Raw genomic sequence first — 20,713 nt, forward strand, 5'->3', positions numbered from 1 at the left:
CTGGGACTCCCGCTTACTAGGCAGATGTGCTAACCACATCACTGTGGGATTGTGGCTACCGCAGGTGCACAAACTACCCTCCTCCAGGGGCCTCCCTAACATAAACTCCAAACGAAACACGTCATGAATAATCGTTAATTATCTTCATTATACACCATATATGTGATCATATTAAAGTTAAACATCAACAGCTTTGTGAACCTTCGCACATGTTTCATCACATCACCAGTTGACCATGAAGCCGCTTCCAGAGACGTGAAGTTTCTCTTATAAGGGCATTGGACTAAGGTAATCCTTGCAGGTGTGGTAACCACATTGCCACGGTGGTGTTGTGGTAAGCACATCTAACCAGTAAGCATGACACTCGACTTCAGGTCCTGGCCTTGGCACAAATTTTAATTCATTAATTCGTCTTGTGTCCTTATAAAAGATTAAGTTGACACTCATATGTCTCCAGCAAATTGTAATGCCATCAGATGAAAAGGCGTTTTTCGTAGTGACGGGTTCTTCTCGTGAAATTTCAGTTACCAAATTTCTCCTCCGATTGCGAAAATATTGTGTTGGCCCCCACCTACGCAGGGAGAAATAGTCATCATAACAACATAAAGGAAATCAGAACTCGCGCGGAAAGATTTAAGTGTTTGTTTTTTCCGCGCAGTGTTCGAGAGTGGAACGGTAGAGATGTAGGTTGAAGGTGGCTCGATGAACCCTCTGCCAGGTAATTAATTGCGAATTGCAGAGTAATCACGTAGATGGAGATGTACTACATGCTGCACCATGTTACATCGAAGTTACACCTTTCGCACAATCTTCAAGCGTTGACGGCTTATTTACTGCAGAAAGCTGATTACGATAGTCACTGAAAGATCCTCCAAACCACGTTTGATTGAAAGGGGAACAATGAGAAGCACAATAGTAAATGCTACAAGATCAAGAAAATATTATTACGTGGCATCCAGTGTTGGGTTTTTCAGGATGCTCGGGAAAGAAGAATTAAGGCCAGTGCAATAAACAATCGAGACTTGATCGTTTGCTCGCAAAGTAAAGGCCACGACATGCACCGTCTAAAAATATAGGATAATGTGCTACACTCTGATTAAATATGATTTATTACGTACTGCCTTTTTCATGTCGGTCAGCGTACAGTAGCGAAAATCAGGATAAAGGCAGGGATTCACGAAAGTAATAGTAAAATGTCTGAATGAACCGAATTTAGTATGAAAGTAGCATATATATATATGACATAAACAGAATGAGATTTTCGCTCTGCAGCGGCGTGTGCGCTGATATGAAACTTCGTGGCAGATTCAAACTGTGTGCCGGACCGAGGACCGAGCTGTGAGGACGGGTCGTGAGTCGTGCTTCGGTAGCTGAGATGGTAGAGCACTTGCCCGCGAAAGGCAAAGGTCCCGAGTTCGAGCCTCGGTCCGGCACACAGTTTTAATCTGCTAGTAAGTTTCAAGACATAAAAAGTCATGAACATAAACAGTCATGACGGAGTTACATAGTTTGTTTTATAACACAAGTAACGAAATAAGGAAACTGATTTAAAGACACTCACTGTCCTATTATTGCACTGTTAGTACTTTGTCCAATCTTCGTTCTTCCTAATTACCTCAAAAATTCTCTTAGGCATTGGTTTTGTTGGGATTTGTAGTTTTTGCAGTGAAACTGTCTGTCGCCCACTCTTCTGGTATCGCTCTTTTCAGCTCACATTCGCCCCAAATTGCTTTTCATTGCGGTGTATACGCCTTGTAAGTATTCCCGAAAGATTTACCACGGGGTTCAAATACGGGTTACGTGCAGACCACGGCAAGACTCGATATCTTTATCTTCAAACTACTTTTTCCTCGTAGCAGAAACATACCCATATGCATTATCTTCTTGAAATATTAGACTTTCTTCTCCTAGGTTCTCAAACATTTAAATTAGTTCTGTCTGTGGCATCTCAGTGTGGCATTCTAGTGCTGTCCGCAGCTCGTGGTCTTGCGGTAGCGTTCTCGCTTCCCGCGCACGGGGTCCCGGGTTCGATTGCCGGCGGGGTCAGGGATTTTCTCTACCTCGTGATGACTGGGTGCTGTGTGTCTTTCATCATCATTGACTCGCAAGTTGCCGAAGTGGCGTCAATTAAAAAGGACTTGCCATGCGATTATTTCATTCTAGTGTTCAGTCACGCAATGCATGATTCAACCCGTGGGGAAGAAGACTGCCCAAACCATAACACTTCCACCACTGAAATTTCTGCTCATTCTTACCTGTTCTCAGGTCATGCCAGTAATATTGAAATCTATCGCGTCCATCTAAATTAAAATTCTTCTCATCACTGAAGATCACTTTATCCCAATCTGAATCCGTGACATACGTTTTTCAGCAAACTACACTCTTGCCTGTTTATGGTTGAGTGTTGGAGCGGGTTTCTGTAGTCGTTACTTGAATGTAAAATGTTAGTTTTGTGACAAAATATGCGGTACACGTCCAGCAGTTACTGGATACTGTAAATCAGCAACAAGCTGAGAAGAATAAAGGTTTGTGCCCCTTGCTTTGCGCAAAAGTAACCCCTTTCTGTGCCTCAGATAATTTTCTACTTTGCCCATATTTTCCGTTCTGTCGATATCGTGGCCCCAGTCTAACGAAATTATCAGTCCCTATACTTGAACAGTTGAACTTTGTTACGGCGAAAGTCGAGCACCGGCAGGTCAGACGGGAACGACAGGGAAGAGAAGGCTGTGAGAAGAAGTCAGTCCATTGCACGCTGACCGGACCTCCCTCCAGGACGACAACGCGACAGCAACGGCCTCTATGTGAAGAGGAGATAGCGCTGCGAGCGACTGGTGACGGCCCAGTTCTATAGCATTTTCAAGACTAGTTAGTTCGCTTGCACACTCTATGTAGCACACACTTGGGATTGTCAACACCTTTCACCCATACCGAGACAGATTCCGATTCATTTATTTTACGACGATTCCTGGTCCTGAGAACCAGGGCATAGTGGACATGTAGTTATGTCGCGTTATTTTAGGAGGAGTAGGTGTTCGCGGCTTACAGTTTTTAAAGACAACATTTCTGTTACTACCATTGGCCATCAGTGTTTTGCGGTGGAGTTTTGAACTTCACTCTAATTATTTTGTATGTCGCCCTCTGCTTGCCACACGTCTGTGCAGTTGCAAAAGTTAAGTATTGTAATTTTCATTTTGTAATAAAACTCATTAATACAATTTGTTTGAACATTTGTCTAGCGAACTGAGTTTGCAGGCTTCCTAGACACCACAAACTTGGCTGTTTATACGATTAGTGTGTCACATGTCATTGTACGTGCAGATTTTTGCTTTTTCATCACATAATAACTGTTTTCCGCGTGGCATTGTCACAATCGTGGTTGATGTACACATCACCCACTGCCACTAGTGATGTCTGTTTCCTATTTGCAGTAACGGCACGTACGCACACAATAACATCGCGCAGGGCCGACTGCCTCTATACCGAACTCTACCCACTAACACCTGAATCGTTGATGTATTGTTATATACTGTACTGCTGACATCAAATGCGGTACTGTTTCACTGCAATTGTCGGTGTATTGGACGTCGTACTATTGCATATACTTTGTGCACAACTATTCCAATCGACAAGGTTAATTTTCCTGCAAATATTCGTGCCTTTTTACTGATTCCCACTACAGTAATCTTGAGGCAAGGCAAACGACGGATATCTTGGAGTTAAAAATTAACTTAACCCTAGGACGCCCAAGCCTTTTTTTCGAACTTGGATGCCTAAGGGGGGGGGGGGGGGGGGGGTTCGGCGAGCCCACAGGTATTAAATAAGTTTACTGACGAAAAATTACAACTTTCAGAATGGTTTATGTATTTTAACTAAGGCATCGGTTTAAAAATGTTGTTAATTGTTATAAAAATTGGATTGAGTGAATAAAAAATTGGCATATTACAATACACTACTCTGAGTCCTCAACTTCAAGGCAAGAGACACACTTCACAATTTTTTCTGAATGTGTGTTACACACATGTTTATGACACTGTCCACAATACTGTTTTGATTTACTTAGATTGTTGTACTTCTGCTTCTTTGTTTTAGCTTCTCTTACACAAATATGGCACCGAACTTTCCCTGCAGGAGGCTCACGTGCTTCTGTTGTCACTTCTTTGATCTTCTTTTGTAGAATAGTCTCCATAGATTGAACAATTTGGTTAGATAACCCTCTTGCATTGGCACTTCTTTCTTCTACCTGCTATTTCACTAGTTCCATCCCAGCTTGCAGAAGATAAAGTTTCCGTTTGTTGTGTTTCTTTTCATTCCATCTTGGATGTTGCTGGATGAATATGGTGGTTGCATTGATAGCACAAATGTCGACGAGAGAGTAAAATACAGATAGAGGTCACCTCTTTGTTCCCCTCTTGCAGGTGTACATACGCGCCATTTGATCGATGGGATCAATTACACCTTTAGTGGAATTATAATATGCATTTATCTCGGTTTTATTCTTCTCTCCTCCAACAGTGCCTTTATCTTGGTGCATTGTTGACAACATCAGTAAGTTTTGCTGTGTAGGACACCAAAGTTACTGGAGGCCTACGTGTCGGGAACTGCACTCACTCTCTGCAAGTTTACAAGATAAATAACAGACAGCTGACTGACATCAACAATCACTTCCTCTGAAAGTAAACCGATTGTTGTGAATATCAAGAATACCAACCAACATGAAACTAACTTGCATTGTTGTGGAGATGAGAAATACGAAATCCTACTAAGGGAAATTTTCTATAGCATGGAAGCCTAAGGGGGTGGGGGGGTTGTTGGACCCATAATAAGTTTATTTATTTTTTCTTTCAAAGCAGGAATTTTCTATAAAATATATTGACACTAACGTTTCATAAAATAGCCAACAAACAATAACTCAAAGGGAATATGTAGTATGAAAGTTACTTGGGCAAAAAAATTGTGGGTTCAACGAACCCCCCCCCCCCCCCCCAGGCGTCCTAGGGTTAACTCCATAGGACGCGAAAGGTTTGCCACAATATTTGCTGGCGCTGAGCTTCGCTGTACCCTCCAGCCCCACTCATCTCCGCCGTCTGGTTCGGCAGCCGGCGTCGCGGGTCAGAAGTTCAAATCCATTACGGGTCCGGCGGCTGCCGGACAGGTTTACGCCTGGTGGACGCGCGGCTCTGGCCGGCAGGCCGCCGTCCGCAGACGCCGAACATGCACCGGGCTCGTGCAGAGCGCCGAGACTTCTGCGAAACCCCCGCGGCCGACGAGCTGCCTTTTAATTAGCTGCTGTCAGGCGCAGCGCGGCCTAAAGACGAGCTTACTTGGCCGGCCGCGGGGCCCAGGTATGCGGTTCCGTCTCAGACGCACGTCCAAAGCATAAAATACGCGACATAGCTCCAGTTTTATAAAACATTTAAAACTTACCCTGGTGGGTACCAGGTCCAAAATTTCTACTTCAAGAAGGAAATACGGACAGTCACCACTAAGTAATCAAGAAGACTGCAGAAAAAATTGCAAATAGTATAAAAAGGCTTCTAAATTGCCTTGGCTCCACAGAAACATTCCCACCAGAAATTCCCCTAAAACTCAATCCAAATTCACAGGCACCATATGAAAACAATATAGCTAGACAAATTAAAAAGTTTAAAAATAATAAACCCGTACACGACGACAGAATTGCTGCAGAACTCCCAAAAACCTGTGGAATTTTCAGAGTTTAATTCGTGCTACGCGTGATGCAAAAGCCAGCTTGTTTCAATCAATGGGCAGCGTCACGCTCCATTTTCTACACAACTCGGTCCGTGTTTGCGATGTTTTTATTTCTTGCCATCAGAGACGACATCTGTGGAGTATAAAATGCTGTGAGCCCATTTACGATGGTCGGCCGGTGTGGCCGTGCGGTTCTAGGCGCTACAGTCTGGAACCGCGCGACCGCTACGGTCGCAGGTTCGAATCCTGCCTCGGGCATGGATGTGTGTGATGTCCTTAGTTTAGTTACGTTTACGTAGTTCTAAGGTCTAGAGGACTGATGACCTCAGAAGTTAAGTCCCATAGTGCTCAGAGCCATTTGAACCATTTACGATGCGACTAATTAAGATTAAAGAAATGTGCACGTGGTGGATCCGAAATCCGAACGGAAATAACCTCAATTACAAGACACGCCCAAAGACAACGTTTTGCTCGTCGATTATTGTTAAACTATCATCATGTGATGCTTGTCTGGTGTTCAGTGATTGTAACGCTGTAAGAATCAGGACCCTTATGAGACTAATATTTGATTCAGATTGCTTCACTGAAAACCATTTGAACAAGACTGATACGTGCGTATTGCCAGTTCTTAAATGTCAGTGAACGATATTGCCGAAAGGGCATGCCAGAAGGATCACACTAGAAGAAAAATACTCGAATAATAAAAACAAAACTAACATCTGTGTTGGAATCCAACGTCTTTTGTTTAACACAAGCTACCGAATACAGTTGTTGGTTTTGGTATCATTACTCAAGTACTTCATGTCTGGCTGCTGTGCCACTTCCCTTGATGGATTACCACGGACTAGAAGAAAAGAGCTACATGTAGACCTAAAAGACCAAATGTATGGTCATAGCCAACATTAAGGTAATGTCTTCTGGCATAAAAATGAAATTTGCTACATACTTCGTAAATAATACTCTACAACTACCTCTGGTCCAAAATTTTTCATTATGTATCATTGTCAAATTTATTTAAGTTTTCGTGAAATAAAAATTGCTACGTATTATACACACAAATTTAAAAATTGTAGCAAGAGTACTAAGACTGATATTAAGAAACTGGTACACACAGTTGTTTGTCTAATTACTAAGAATAATCTACCACATTTTGAAAGTGGTAAGTAAATAACCATTGAGAAAATGTTCCGTATGTGACAGAATGTGTTCTGAAGGTATCCAGCAACTTAATGATCAAACTGTTGAAAAAAAAAAAAAAAGTCGAGATTATAACTAATAACATAATGACAACATTCACAAAATTTGTTTCAGTTATCTCTCAAACAGTTAAAGTTGCATTAGCTTTTACACTAAAGAGCCAAAGAAACTGGTACACCTGCCTAACATCGTGCAGGGCCCCCCACGAGCACGCATTAGTGCCGCAACACGCCATGGCGAGGACTCGATTAATGTCAGAAGTAGTGCTGGAGGGAACTGACTCCATGAAATCTACAGGGCTGTCCATAAATCTGTAAGAGTACGAGGGGGTGGAGATCTCTTCTGAACAGCATGTTGCAAGGCATCCCAGATATGCTAAATAATGTTCATGTCTGGGGAGTTTGGTGGCCAGCGGAAGTGTTCCTGGAGCTACTCTGTAGTAATTCTGGACGTGAGGGAGTCTCACTGTCCTGCTGCAATTTCCCAAGTCCTTCGGAATGGACAATGGGCATGAATGGATGCAGATGATCAGACAGGATGCTTATGTACGTGTCAGCTTGTCAGAGACGTATCTACACATATCAGGGCACCCATATAATTCCAACTGCACACGCCCCACACCACTACAGAGCCTCCACCAGCTTGAACAGTCTCCTACTGATATACAGGGTCCATGGATTCATGACGTTGTGTCCATAGCCGTACACGTCCATCCACTCGATTCAATTTGAAACTAGACTCGTCCGACCAGGAAACATGTTTCCAATCATCAACAGTCCAATGTCGGTGTTGAGGGGCCCAGGCGAGGCGTAAAACTTTGTCTCGTGCAGTCATCAAGGGTACCCGAGTGGGCCTTCGGCTCCGGAAGCCCATATCAATGGTGTTCCGCTGAATGGTTCTCAAGCTGACACTTTCTGATGGCCCAGCATTGAAATCTGCAGCAATTTGCGAAAGGGCTGCACTTCTGTCACGTTGAACGATTCTCTTCCGTCGTCGTTGGCCCCTTTCTTGCAGGATCTTTTTCGGCCGTAGCGGTTGGAGATTTGATGTTTTACCGGATTCCTGATATTCACGGTACACTTGTGAAATGGTCGTACGGTAAAATCCCCACTTCATCGCTGCCTCGGAGGTGCTGTATCCCACCACTCGTGCGCCGACTGCAACACCACATTCAATCTCACTTAACTCTTAATAACCTGCCATTGTAGCACAAGCAACCGATCTAACAACTGCGCCGGACTTCCCGACCAGAGCGCCGCATTCTACCTGTTTACATATCTCTGTATTTGAATACGCATGCATGCCTGTACCAGTTTCTTTGGCGCTTCAGTGTATGCATCCGTGTATTTTCTCATACATCGCCCCTCCCCCTTTTTTTTAAAAAAAAATAAAAGAAAACACCACTGATGATGCAGAACATTGGCAAACTGAGAAAATTGGTGACGACTGATGTAGTGTGCTGGTTGTGTGAATAGCTGTAGCTGAATCTTGGGTCTCTGTCGTCTCTGGTCTTGAGAGTCTGAATTAATACGTCCGCAGCTCGTGGTCGTGCGGTAGCGTTCTCGCTTCCCGCGCCCGGGTTCCCGGGTTCGATTCCCGGCGGGGTCACGGATTTTCTCTGCCTCGTGATGACTGGGTGTTGTGTGATGTCCTTAGGTTAGTTAGGTTTAAGTAGTTCTAAGTTCTAGGGGACTGATGACCGTAGATGTTAAGTCCCATAGTGCTCAGAGCCATTTGAACCATCTGAATTAATACAGGTTATCGAAAGTTGTAAAAACGGCCTTCGGAGGTGTACCAACTATAGGTGTTCCCTATCAGTTCACTCATTGCTGATCTTCTGTCCCAGGCGCCAGACTTTGTTTCTTCAGCAGGTGTTTCGTCACCTAATAAGGAATTAATTAACAAAATGGGACAACAGGGAAGCTTCAGACCACTGAAATTCAGTATAGTCTGGCAATGCATTTATTAATAAAAGGACACTTAATTGAGAGTTACACAGTCACAAGTTTCCTAAAATATTACAATAACACAGCCGCTGGGCGAGCAATGGACTTTCTGTGGGACAAATCAAAAGGACAAAACTTAAAAAAAATAAAGACCAGTCCCCAGAGCGAGCGCTAAAATGAAATAACATTAACGAAAGAAGCTAGCCATGATTCCAGAATGCGATCACAGTAACAGGCGTCGGACAGTAGAGCATACCACGCTAGATGTCGATTTGCAGCGCAGGTATCTCGCGGTGCAAACGTAACGACAGCACAGACGCAACCATCGTAGTTGCGTTGTGCGTTGTAATTATAATCATCACAAGCTGCTCGCGGACGGCTAACACAAGGGTGTTTCCAAGCCTTGGTACAAAATGGAGGTAACTGCTGCATGATGATCCTCGAGATGTTGACACCTTTAGTAACTGCAACGGAATGGGGCGGGCCGGCCGCTGGTAGACGAGCGGTTCTAGGCGCTTCAGTCTGGAACCGCGCTACCGCTACGGTCGCAGGTTCGAATCCTGCCTTGGGCATGCATGTGTGTGATGTCGTTAGGTTAGTTAGGTTTAAGTAGTTCTAAGTTCTAGGGGACTGATGACCTCAGATGATAAGTCCCATAGTGCTCAGAGCCATTTGAACCATTTGAATGGGGCGGAGAGCTGTTCTCCGAGCTAGTTAAAAGACTCGCTCGATGGACTACCTCGCACTTATGCAGTATACGTAAAGACCCTTGTTGCCAGCTTAAGGTCCAGCCACACGCAACGATCTGTCTGCGCAAATATCTGCACACATCACATTACACAGGAGATTTGCGCAGATAAGGGAAGTGCGCAAACGTGGAAGTTGGAAGTTTGAGCGAAACTGCTCAAATCCGTGGGTTCAAATAACATCTGAACAGACAAGTCGGAGCGTGTGGAGAGAAGATCGCCGCAAATCTTGCGCTAAGACGTGTTTGAGTCAGCTGTTTGTTCAGTCAGGTGTTTCTCGTCTGTGTGTGCAGAGTTTAATTTTAAAATGACAGATACACGTCAATGGTCGGGCTAGTTCGTTGCCGAATTTATGGAAATGTGTAGGAGTAATCTTACACGTTTGTGGAAAATTAAGAGCAGGGAATACAGCGACAGGGATATGAAGGCAGTTGCTTATAATTCTTGAACAGACAACAGGGTATATAATAATAATAATAATGATAATAATAATAATAATAATAATAATAATAATAATAATATATTGTTTGCGGCCTGTTTAACACAAAGAGCAAAATAAGATAATATATTCGATCTGGTGCCAGGGGTTTACTGGCATGCGTTTCTTTTCTTCATCGTTTTTGTACATATCACTACGAAAACGATGGAGAAAACTTATGCTGATGCCAAAACGTTAAAAACGCTTTTCTTGGATATTTGGTAAGTTCACACTGTTCATCTTTTGCCCTATTTCGCACATATATTCCACGTTTGTCTTAACGAATTTCGTAACCTAACATCAGACTTTTTCGTGACAGGAATATGCATTTCATCTCATTCCAGAGAAAAAATAAAGCATGTGTTAAGACGAATTACGCCTGATGATGGACCCACAGGGTCCGAAATGCATCGTGTACTGAATAAAACACGAAAAGCTGTGACTGAGGGCGTTTTTTAATTCATACCTCGAGTTTACGGAATAATGGTTAAAAGTTGACGGTGAAGTGCCTGAAAGTAGACGCGAACATGTGCAAAAACGAACACAAGGAATTCCGTTTTTAATATATAAACTGTGGCCTTTGAATAACCAGAGTCCACGTGCCTTGCTACACAAGGCGTGACCGCAAACTAAATATTCATAATAGTCAAACTGTGTAATATTTTAGCGAGCGAGTATTCTGTCACAGACAATCTGTTTGTTAATCCTTTCAGTAACGGGTTTGGTTAATTACTATAAGCTGGCTGTTACGGGAGAGTGTGATTGTGTGTGAAGGACGAAACTGTAACTTAAGAGTAACACGGGTTTGGCGGTGTTTTGTATCAAACAAGTCACAACATATTTACGTTTTTACTCGCAAACTACCTTTCAATTAAACGCTCGGCTAATCTGATACTCAAAATCATTTTGATGCGACCATTAGAGGTGTGTAGCGCGGCCAGTTTCTCCTAAGTATGTTTCTAGCCGACAAACATTACGCAATTTTCTAACAGGGAAGGCAAAAGAACGACTCCCCGTAAGGTGAGTGAAATTGTCTTCTATTGGACGAACACATATAACCGCGCCATCAAAATTCACTAGCAAATCCGAAGGACCCAGCCTCAAAGATTTCAACTATTGAATAAAATCCACCGAATTGGAGATATGATGGTCACTCTTACCAACAAACGGGTTGAGAAATGTTAAATATTTTTCCCGACCGGAAGAGCGGTATGCTGACCATAAGCACCTCCTGTCCGCATCCTCCGCTGAGGATGACACGGCGGTCGAATGGTCGTGATGGGCCACTTGTGGCCCGAAGACGGAGTGCTTTTATAAGTGGGCGCACCCAAATTACTAACAATGGGGCATAGAGGAACCCCTCCCTTGTGTAACTTTGGCGTGTCACAGGTGGAGCGGCAGCACCAGGATGAAGTTTCATGTGTAATCTCTGCATAAAGTTTCTTGCGTAACGCCCTTTTTTTCAAAGGCGAAAGAGTCTTGCGGTTAATCCTTTCTGGGTGGTCACTAGAGAGTCTTTTGCAAGCCGGATCGTTGAGTAGTGAATCCATTTTAAGTACGTAATACTCCCTCGTTATGGAGACTGTGATAGTGTTTATTAAGAGGCAAATGAAATTAGGTTGGCGGAAAATATTGCTTAATAGAGACAATGGCTTTCCTCTTGTAAGGATATGGAACATTACTATCCTGCATCAAAACAGATCGTTCCTTCATGCGGCCAGCCCGAGTTTCTGAAATTAACTTGGAGTTCGATATATCGTTGTCCCCAGTGTTCTTTTGACTGGAATACTCTCTTTCAAATTCTAAAGGTGGCAGGGGTAAAATACAGGGAGCGAAAGGCTATTTACAATTTGTACAGAAACCAGATGGCAGTTACAAGAGTCGGGGGGCATGAAAGGGAAGCAGTGGTTGGGAAGGGAGTGAGACAGGGTTGTAGCCTCTCCCCGATGTTGTTCAATCTGTATATTGAGCAAACAGTAAAGGAAACAAAAGAAAAATTCGGAGTAGGTATTAAAATCCACGGAGAAGAAATAAAAACTTTGAGGTTCGCCGATGACATTGTAATTCTGTCAGAGACAGCAAAGGACTTGGAAGAGCAGTTGAATGGAATGGACACTGTCTTGAAAGGAGGATATAAGGTAAACACCAACAAAAGCAAAACAAGGATAATGGAATGTAGTCGAGTTAAGTCGGGTGATGCTGAGGGAATTAGATTAGGAAATGAGGCACTTAAAGTAGTAAAGGAGTTTTGCTATTTGGGGAGCAAAATAACTGATGATGGTCGAAGTAGAGAGGATTAAAATGTAGACTGGCAATGGCAAGGTAAGCGCTTCTGAAGAAGAGAAATTTGTTAACATCGAGTATAGATTTAAGTGTCAGGAAGTCGTTTCTGAAAGTATTTGTATGGAGTGTAGCCATGTATGGAAGTGAAACATGGACGATAAATAGTTTGGATAAAAAGAGAATAGAAGCTTTTGAAATGTGGTCCTACAGAAGAATGCTGAAGATTAGATGGGTAGATCACATAACTAATGAGGAGGTATTGATCAGAATTGGGGAGAAGAGGAGTTTGGGGCGCAGCTTGACAAGAAGAAGGGACCGGTTGGTAGGACATGTTCTGAGGCATCAAAGGATCACCAATTTAGCATTGGAGGGCAGCGTGGAGGGTAAAAATCGTAGAGGGAGACCAAGAGATGAAAACACTAAGCAGATTCAGAAGGATGTAGGTTGCAGTAAGTACTGGGAGATGAAGAAGCTTGCACAGGATAGTGTAGCATGGACAGCTGCATCAAAAGAGTCTCAGGACTGAAGACCACAACAACAACAAACACCAGTGTTCTTCTAAGGGCGGCACCACGAGCCCAGTCTTGGACGGCATCAACTTGGACGGGCAGCGTATGCGCTGTGCGCGCTGCGGAAACCTTCATAGGAAGACGAACTGCAACATTGTCGACAGTTTTAGCGGGACTCAGCAGCGGCAGCGGCTTTCTCCTGAAAATTGTGAACAGATGGATCGCCGAAATATTGAATCATGTTGATTTTAGGATCCGGCGACAAACCCGTGGAGACCTTTAAGACTTACTGCGCCGTGAAAGCCTACAAAGTCACATACAGGGTGTTTCAAAAAATCTGCATCAAACGTCCAGCGGTAATAGATCATATCATGAGGACAATTTATGCCGAAAGCTTTCGATTTAAATCCGAATTTGACGCGGCAAGTTAACCCAGAGTTCTTTATCAAAAGACTAAGTCGCATAAGAAATCGTACCCATTCTACGTGTTGTTTGCCGTGCTGCCGGCTTTCTCCCCTGAAGCCGACTGCATGCTATCGCTGCAGCTGCTGCACCGGTGGCCGTTCACCTGGGTCGCCATCGCCACGCCGGTCCAGTCCGCTCCGCTCTCCTTGGGCGACCTTGCATTGTCCCGCCTAGCCCCGCCCCCCTGCGATACAGCGCCGGGCGCTGCTAGCTGCTAGCGGGACACGAACCAGTCCTCCGCTGCAGTGCTGCCAGCTGTCGGCACACTTTGGCCTTACTACTCGGAACAAGTTACCCTGTGCCCGCTTCCTCGGCTTAGCCTACTTCAGGGAGAAGAGGCGACTCCGGTTTGGAAAGCTGACGTTAATGGCCGGGAGAGCGGCTTGCAGACGACGCGTCCTCCAGTGGCCTCCATTAACCAGAGTGTTAAGCACATAACACCACTATTACGCGCGACACAACTTGCAGACGACGAAGATCATATTTAACAACCGGTATTTTGCTGTACTGTTCGCATCTCAGGTCTGAATGTATGTTACACAAAGAAATACCGGTTTTCAGAGCACTAGTTGTACACCAGTGTCGGAGTTGGTGGTGTAGTGGTAAAGTGCGACCATAGATGCCGCAGCGTCGCTGTATCGAATCTCCACGAGACAACGGAATTTTTCAGTCTGCTTCTGTGCTACACCTCTCATTGATGTGAGGACATCCCAGTAACGACGTGTAGTTCGGACTCCACGTTAAACAGTAGGTCCCCTTGCGCGGGTAGCATTAGTGGGGTAGGTTAAGGGCACGGAAGTCGCCGAAGCAGCGACCAATTGAAAGAATTTCCAAACACGTGGCTGAACATTGCTCTTAAGGACTCCTAGACAATAATGCCATACTAATTTACTTTTCCACCAACGATACCCATAAATGACTTGACACGATTTCGTCAGTCCGGTGAAGTAAACAGTACCTTCGTAACAGGGGCTTTCGATAAGTAATGCAACACTTTTTTTTCTGAAAGCAGGTTGCTTTTTATCCAGGATTCCAAAACCCCATATTATTCCCCATTCTTTTGGCCACAAAACCCTATTTTTCAATATAATCTCCGTTCAGTATCACGGCCTTAAACCACCTTCCTGCGAGGGCCTGTATGCCCGCAATATTACCACTCTACTGGTCGACGTTGGAGCATACGTGTTGCTGCATCAATAACCTCCCCATCAGACACGTACTGCTTCCCGCGGAGTGCATCCTTCACTGGGCAAAACAACTGGATGTCAGAAGGTGCGAGATCCGGGCTGTAGGGTGAATGAGCAATAACAGTCTAATGACGTTTTGTGGTCACCTCTGGGGTGCGCATACTGCTGTGTAGCGCCACTCCACGGACTGCCGTTTTGTTGCCGGTTCGAAGAGATGTAACCAAGGCGTATTAAATTTCAAGGAAAAGAAATAAAAACTTCATAGTTTGCCGATGACACTCTAAATCTGTCAGAGTCGGCTAAAGACTTGGAACAGAAATTGAAGAATGATGGGAGTCTTTGAAAAGATATTATGACATGAACGTCGATAAAAGTAAAACAAAGGGAGTTGAATGTTGTCGATTTAAATCAGACAATGCTGAGGGAATTTGGTTGATGAACAAAACGCTTAAAGTAGTGAATGACTTTTGCTAGTTAGCAAAATAATTAATGATGGCCGAAGTAGGGAGGATATAAAATGCAGACTGGCTACAGCAAGAAAACTGTTTCTAAAAAATAGCAATTTGTTGACATAAGGAATAAATTCAAGTGTTAGGAAGTCTTTTTAGAAGGTAATGTTACGGGGTGCACCTTTAATCGGGACTGAAACGTGAGCGATGAACAGTTACAACAAGAAGAGAGTAGAAGCTTTTGAAATATGCTTTTACAGAAGAGTGTTGAAGATCAGATGTTAAGAACGAATAAATATGACACAAGTGGGTTAAGAGAAGACACCAGTTCATAAGACGCATCCTGAGGCGTCAATAAAGAGAGAGAGAGAGAGAGAGAGAGAGAGAGAGAGAGAGAGAGAGAGTAGTGGGGCTGTTAACAATTGTGGGGGAATGCCGCTTTAAGCAGGTTCATATGGATGCAGGTTGCAGCAGTTGCGCAGAAACGAAGAGATTGCACAACACGGACTAGCCTGAAGAGCTGCATCAAACCAGTCCTCGGAGTGAGGGCCACAACAGCAGGGCTACAGTTCCCTAATGGATGTGAGTAAACTCATAAAGAGCAGAGGAGGAGGAGACGGAGAGAATTCAGAACAGATGTTTAAAAATCTTGCGTACTAAACTCTTTAAAAGACAACACACACAGCGATGAGCAAATGAACACTGACTAGGCTGGGACACATAACAAACCACAATCACACTGTGTTCTGGTGTAGTGAAAAGTGTTTTACTACGTTATTTGTGGAAAATACTTATTATAGTTACGTATGCAGCACAACATCTCAGCATGGTGCGGAGAATGGAAGTGCTTGCCACACGAAAACGTAAGTATATACGAAAATAGGCGAAAAACTAAATTACATTCTAGAAGATAGGCTAACTCCCAGCAAAAAACTTTTCTCATCAACATCGTTTGGTTGCAGATGACAAGCTATCTGTAATAATTAACACAAAAGTGATCCGGAAAATTCATGTTCACCAAATGTAAACGTATTTACAAAGAGATACGATCTGTTGGGTTTGAACTTAAAATGCACATAATTTTATAATCATTTGACAAAATGTTCACATTTCAGAATAAATAAAACCGAAAACCCACTGATGATGGCACAGTGGTACCGAAACATGTTTGGCTACTGAGAAAAACGGTGTTTAGCGTAACTGGCTGACCTCACATCCAAAAAATTTTAACTGCAAACACGGTCAATACAAGGAGCTGCAAATCAAAAAGATTGTGATCTTAAGGTATGGGCGTGGATTTCGTATTGCGTTTAAGAAAATACTAATTGCCGAAGGACACGAAAATATTTTACATCATCATGTACTGCAAAGTAGATGAATAGGTTGGAGACGATGATTGATTGTATTTCGATGACAGTTCACCCTGTCATAAAGCAGCATCTACGAAGCAGTGGTTTACACGAAATAACATTCCTTAAAGGGACTGGCCTGCCCAGAGCCCTGACTTGTAGGCATTGGAACACCCTTTGGGATGAGTTAGAACGTAGACTTTGTTCCAGACCGCGCAGCGTCGGATATCACTATCTTTTCTGGTTTCTGCTCTTGAGGAAGAATGGGCTACCATTTCTCCACAGACATCCAGACACCTCACTGAAGGTGCCCCTATCATGGTCCGAGCCGTCACAAAGGCGAAGGATGGACACACCGCGGATTAATATCCATCAGTAGGTGCCGGATACTTTTGATCATTGTGAACAATACGGAACATGCAAATAAGGTAGATGCATCGGCACGACACTAGAAGTAAACGAATGGTGTTTAATAGCAGCTACATCTGTATTCCGCGGAGTGTACGTCTGGCATCAATATAATTTATACTCTTCCCCCCCCCCCCCTCCCCCGCCATCCTTTTCCTGTTCTATGTGTGACTGGTACGCGGGAAGAGCGATTGTCGGTAAGCCTCCGTCTGAATTTTAATTTCCCTGATCTTCTCCAACAGAATGTGGCGCGTACACGGTGAAGATCCCACACACCGACACAGTTGTAATGTGCCAGTAAGTGTCATGAGGCAAACAGTTTCTGAAACGGTATTCTCTAAAAATAGTTAATGCTAATATGTTAAGACGAACTACTGCTCATCAGCGTGTCACATATCGCGTCCACGAACGGTCTACATATTCTAACTGACCCTTTTGTATTGTGAATTTAATCATGTGACAGGACACATAAGATAAGACTGATTCGTCTCACATATGGACAATCAAAAAGTGTCGAAGAAGTTTTAAAAGAGAACTATCTCTTACGGGAGAGAAATGAAGTGTGGGACAGTGAAAAGTATGCTTTTCTAGTGATTTAAATCAGTTCATGTGCGTTTTTCAATATTTACGTATTGCAAACGAGGCTGTAATCACGATAAATAGAAACTAGGATAAGTGAAGCATCCACTGCTCTGCCGAGGCAACGTAGGCAATTGGCTGAGTGTGCAGCCATGCGATAAGTAGCCGTGTTTTCTTACAGGGCTGGCAACCCGTGACGGCAAACCGTTAGGAGGTAGTCCACAGAGCCTTCTACATCTTCCGGGTTTCTAAGCTGCAGCTGCACCTGCACCCAACGACGCCCGTGAGTACGTTTTCAACACTTCCTTGAAATGATATTTCTCTTTATTTCCGTGTATTGCATCCACCATCATATATCTTGCCTAAACTCGCCTCCCCTGCGTGTTACTGCATTTTTGTTGCCAACTCATCACTCGAGTTGGAGCGGTAGATGGAGGCCCACATACTAGGTTCATGTCATTTTTTAACTGTACCCATCGAGATTTTTCAGGCAATTCACGGTCATTAAGCTCTTGAAAAAAAAAAAAAAAACCCCTCACTATATGCAATTCAGATCGCGCAACAGGTTTCCATCCGATATACATGTAAAATATGACATACAGAAGGGAGAGATTGACATTATTGAATGCTGGAGACTAAAAGTTGACAGTAAATTCAGTTGAGAAGACAATACAACGCAACTGCAGAACCACCTAGACAAATCTTTCTTTGTAGTGCGAATGGAGTAAAAAAGAAAAAAAAAAAAAAAAATGGTTCAAATGGCTTCCAGCACTACGCGACTTAACTTCTGAGGTCATCAGTCGCCCAGAACTTAGAACTAATTAAACCTAACTAACCTAAGGACATCACACACATCCATGCCCGAGGCAGGATACGAACCTGCGACCGTAGCAGGAATGGTGTCAGATATATTTGTTGCACAAATTAAAAATAAAACCGCAGATATTCTTTGCTTGCTTTCATTGCATATGTCTTTCGGCTAACGCCTTTTCGGATAGTCAATGAAATCAGTTTAGAGTTTTCTAGCCGGCCGGAGTGGCCGTGCGGTTCTAGGCGCTACAGTCTGGAGCCGCGCGACCGCTACGGTCGCAGGTTCGAATCCTGCCTCGGGCATGGATGTGTGTGATGTCCTTAGGTTAGTTAGGTTTAAGTAGTTCTAAGTTCTAGGGGACTGATGACCTTAGAAGTTAAGTCCCATAGTGCTCAGAGCCATTTGAACCATTTTGAAGTTTTCTGATTCCAAAAGCATTTATTACGAATTATTTGTAGTGTAAATTCAAGAATGTCTTGCCGATCTGTGTAGAAAGAACTGAGTATAGTTACTACTGATTTTCAGTATGCGTGCTTCAAAAAGATTGATTCGATTTTACAAATAAAGACAGAAAGTTGGAGTAAATTATAACTTACGCAGCGACACTAGGAGTTGGCATTGGAGCTAGTTGTAAGTTGTCGGTTCATGCGGTTGTCGGTAGAGGATACTTTGTTGTCGTTATCGTTGTTGTTGTTTTCAGTCCGACGAGTGGTTTCATGCGTCTCACCACGCTACTCTGTCTTGTGGAAATGCCTCATTCCGCATTAACTGTTGCAACATACACTCAGTTGAACTGCTTAATGTCTACATCCTTTGGTCTCCCTCTGCAAATTTTACTCCCCACAGTTCCCTCAGTTAGCAAACTGACGATTCCTTGATACCCCAGGATGAGTCCTCTCAGCTAGTCCCTTCTTTTAGTGAAGTTGCGCCACAAATTTCTTTTTCTCGGTTCAGTACCTCTTCATTAGTTACTCGATCTACCAGTCTCCTCTTTCAGCATTCCTCTGTAACATTAGCATTCCTCTGTAACACCAAATTTCAAAATTCATGTTCAAAATGGGTCTGAGGTCATCAGTCCCCTAGACGTAGAACTACTTAAACCTAACGAAGCTAAGGACATCACTCATATCCATGCCCGAGGCAGGATTCGAACCTGCGACCGTAGCAGCAGCGCGGTTCCGGACTGAAGCGCCTAGAACCGCTCGCTCACAGCGGCCGGCTAAAATTTGTGTACTTTTCACTTTCTTACAAGGCTATATTCCATAAAAAAACCTCCAGGAAAAAAATTCCTATCTCTTAAATTTATATTCAGTGTTAACAAATTACTCTTCTTCAGAAAAGCTTTTCTTCGTATAATCAATACGCATTTTATATCCTACCGTCTTCGACCATCATCATTTATTTCGCTGCCCAAATAATCAAACTCATTGACTACTTTTAGTGTCTCGTTTCCTATTCTAATTTCCCTCAAGATCGCCTGATTTAATTCGACTGCATTCCGTTACCCTTGTTTTACTTTTCTTGTTGTTCATCTTATCTCAATTCAATCGCGCTTGCACTTTACAAGAATTTTGCCAATTCTGGCGGAATTACAATACTATCGACAATCCTTTTTTATTTCTTCTACCAGAACTTTAATTCACTTTACAAATTTCTCCTTGGTTTTCTTTACTGCTTGCTCAATGTGCAGATTAACATCTGCTACAGGCGCCAACCATTTTCAGCTACTGCTTCTCTTTCATGTCCTTCTATTCTTGTAACTGCAGTCTGGTTTCGGGACAAGTTGTAAATGACTTATCCCTGCTACTTCCAGAATTTTGAAGAGCAAGATATGGTCTTCTGAAAACGAATGAAGCCTTTCCAGGCACGCTATATTGTGCGAACCCACTGACTCAGTTCATGGAATCAGTACCAGGGATATAGCCGTCCGCAGATTCAGGCCGAGTGGAGTCGGAGGATGGAAAGGGGGGGGGGTGCAAGGAGGAGGGACCACTTGCCACCTCCTGGAATCTGGCTGGGTACTGCCTTTTTTTATTCGTTATAGATTTCCCTCGAATTTCCGGCAGTCGTTGTCTGCGGCTCCACTGAACTACAGATTTAACATTGCCGACAGCGACCAGAGATACTGAAGCTTAAGCAATCACTATATAGCTTCTCTTTCCTTAGTTGTCATTCCGTTCACAGGAAATTTTTCCGATTTGTTAGCGCGACTGCGGTTTCAGCGCTTATCTGCGGCCAAGATGGACACGAACCTTTACTGAGAAGTACCAGTATATTGTGCTCAGTCTTTTTCTGTCGCGTCGTCGTTGAACGCTTACTTAACTGCAGGAAGGAGTTGGTCTAACCCAACACCCTAGCGTTACGGGTTCCGTCACCGATTTCCAACACAGTAAACATGGTACAGCTTACGTACCAGTCATCCATCCACATTTCCCGAAAGGATGCGCTCTCTCCTTGATGCACAACGCAACACATTTGACCGTGGAAGAAGAAAAACCCTTGATGCCTTGCAGATTGTCTGTTCATTTTTACACATTAGAGCTGCTGCAGTACAGTTGGAGGAACGCAGCCGGGTTATACAGTAGGTATCTATGAGG

General features: G+C 43.6%; 1 protein-coding gene across 3 annotated transcripts in view; it reads left to right on the top strand.

The window, feature by feature from the left end:
- The window catches only part of LOC124804696 (leucine-rich repeat-containing protein 24-like), a 370,900-nt gene that overhangs the window by 262,844 nt on the left and 87,343 nt on the right, over positions 1-20,713 (top strand). Inside the window, exon 3 of one of the 3 annotated variants that reach the window (XM_047264949.1) lies at positions 17,487-17,592. The exons of 1 other annotated variant lie outside the window; for it this stretch is intronic. The gene's annotated coding sequence lies outside the window, so the exon portion shown is untranslated. The remainder of the gene's footprint in view (positions 1-17,486; positions 17,593-20,713) is intronic. One more of the 3 variants, XM_047264950.1, reaches the window with a different exon arrangement.

The sequence above is a fragment of the Schistocerca piceifrons genome, chromosome 7 (genome assembly GCF_021461385.2).
Source record: "Schistocerca piceifrons isolate TAMUIC-IGC-003096 chromosome 7, iqSchPice1.1, whole genome shotgun sequence".
Lineage (NCBI taxonomy): Eukaryota > Metazoa > Arthropoda > Insecta > Orthoptera > Acrididae > Schistocerca > Schistocerca piceifrons.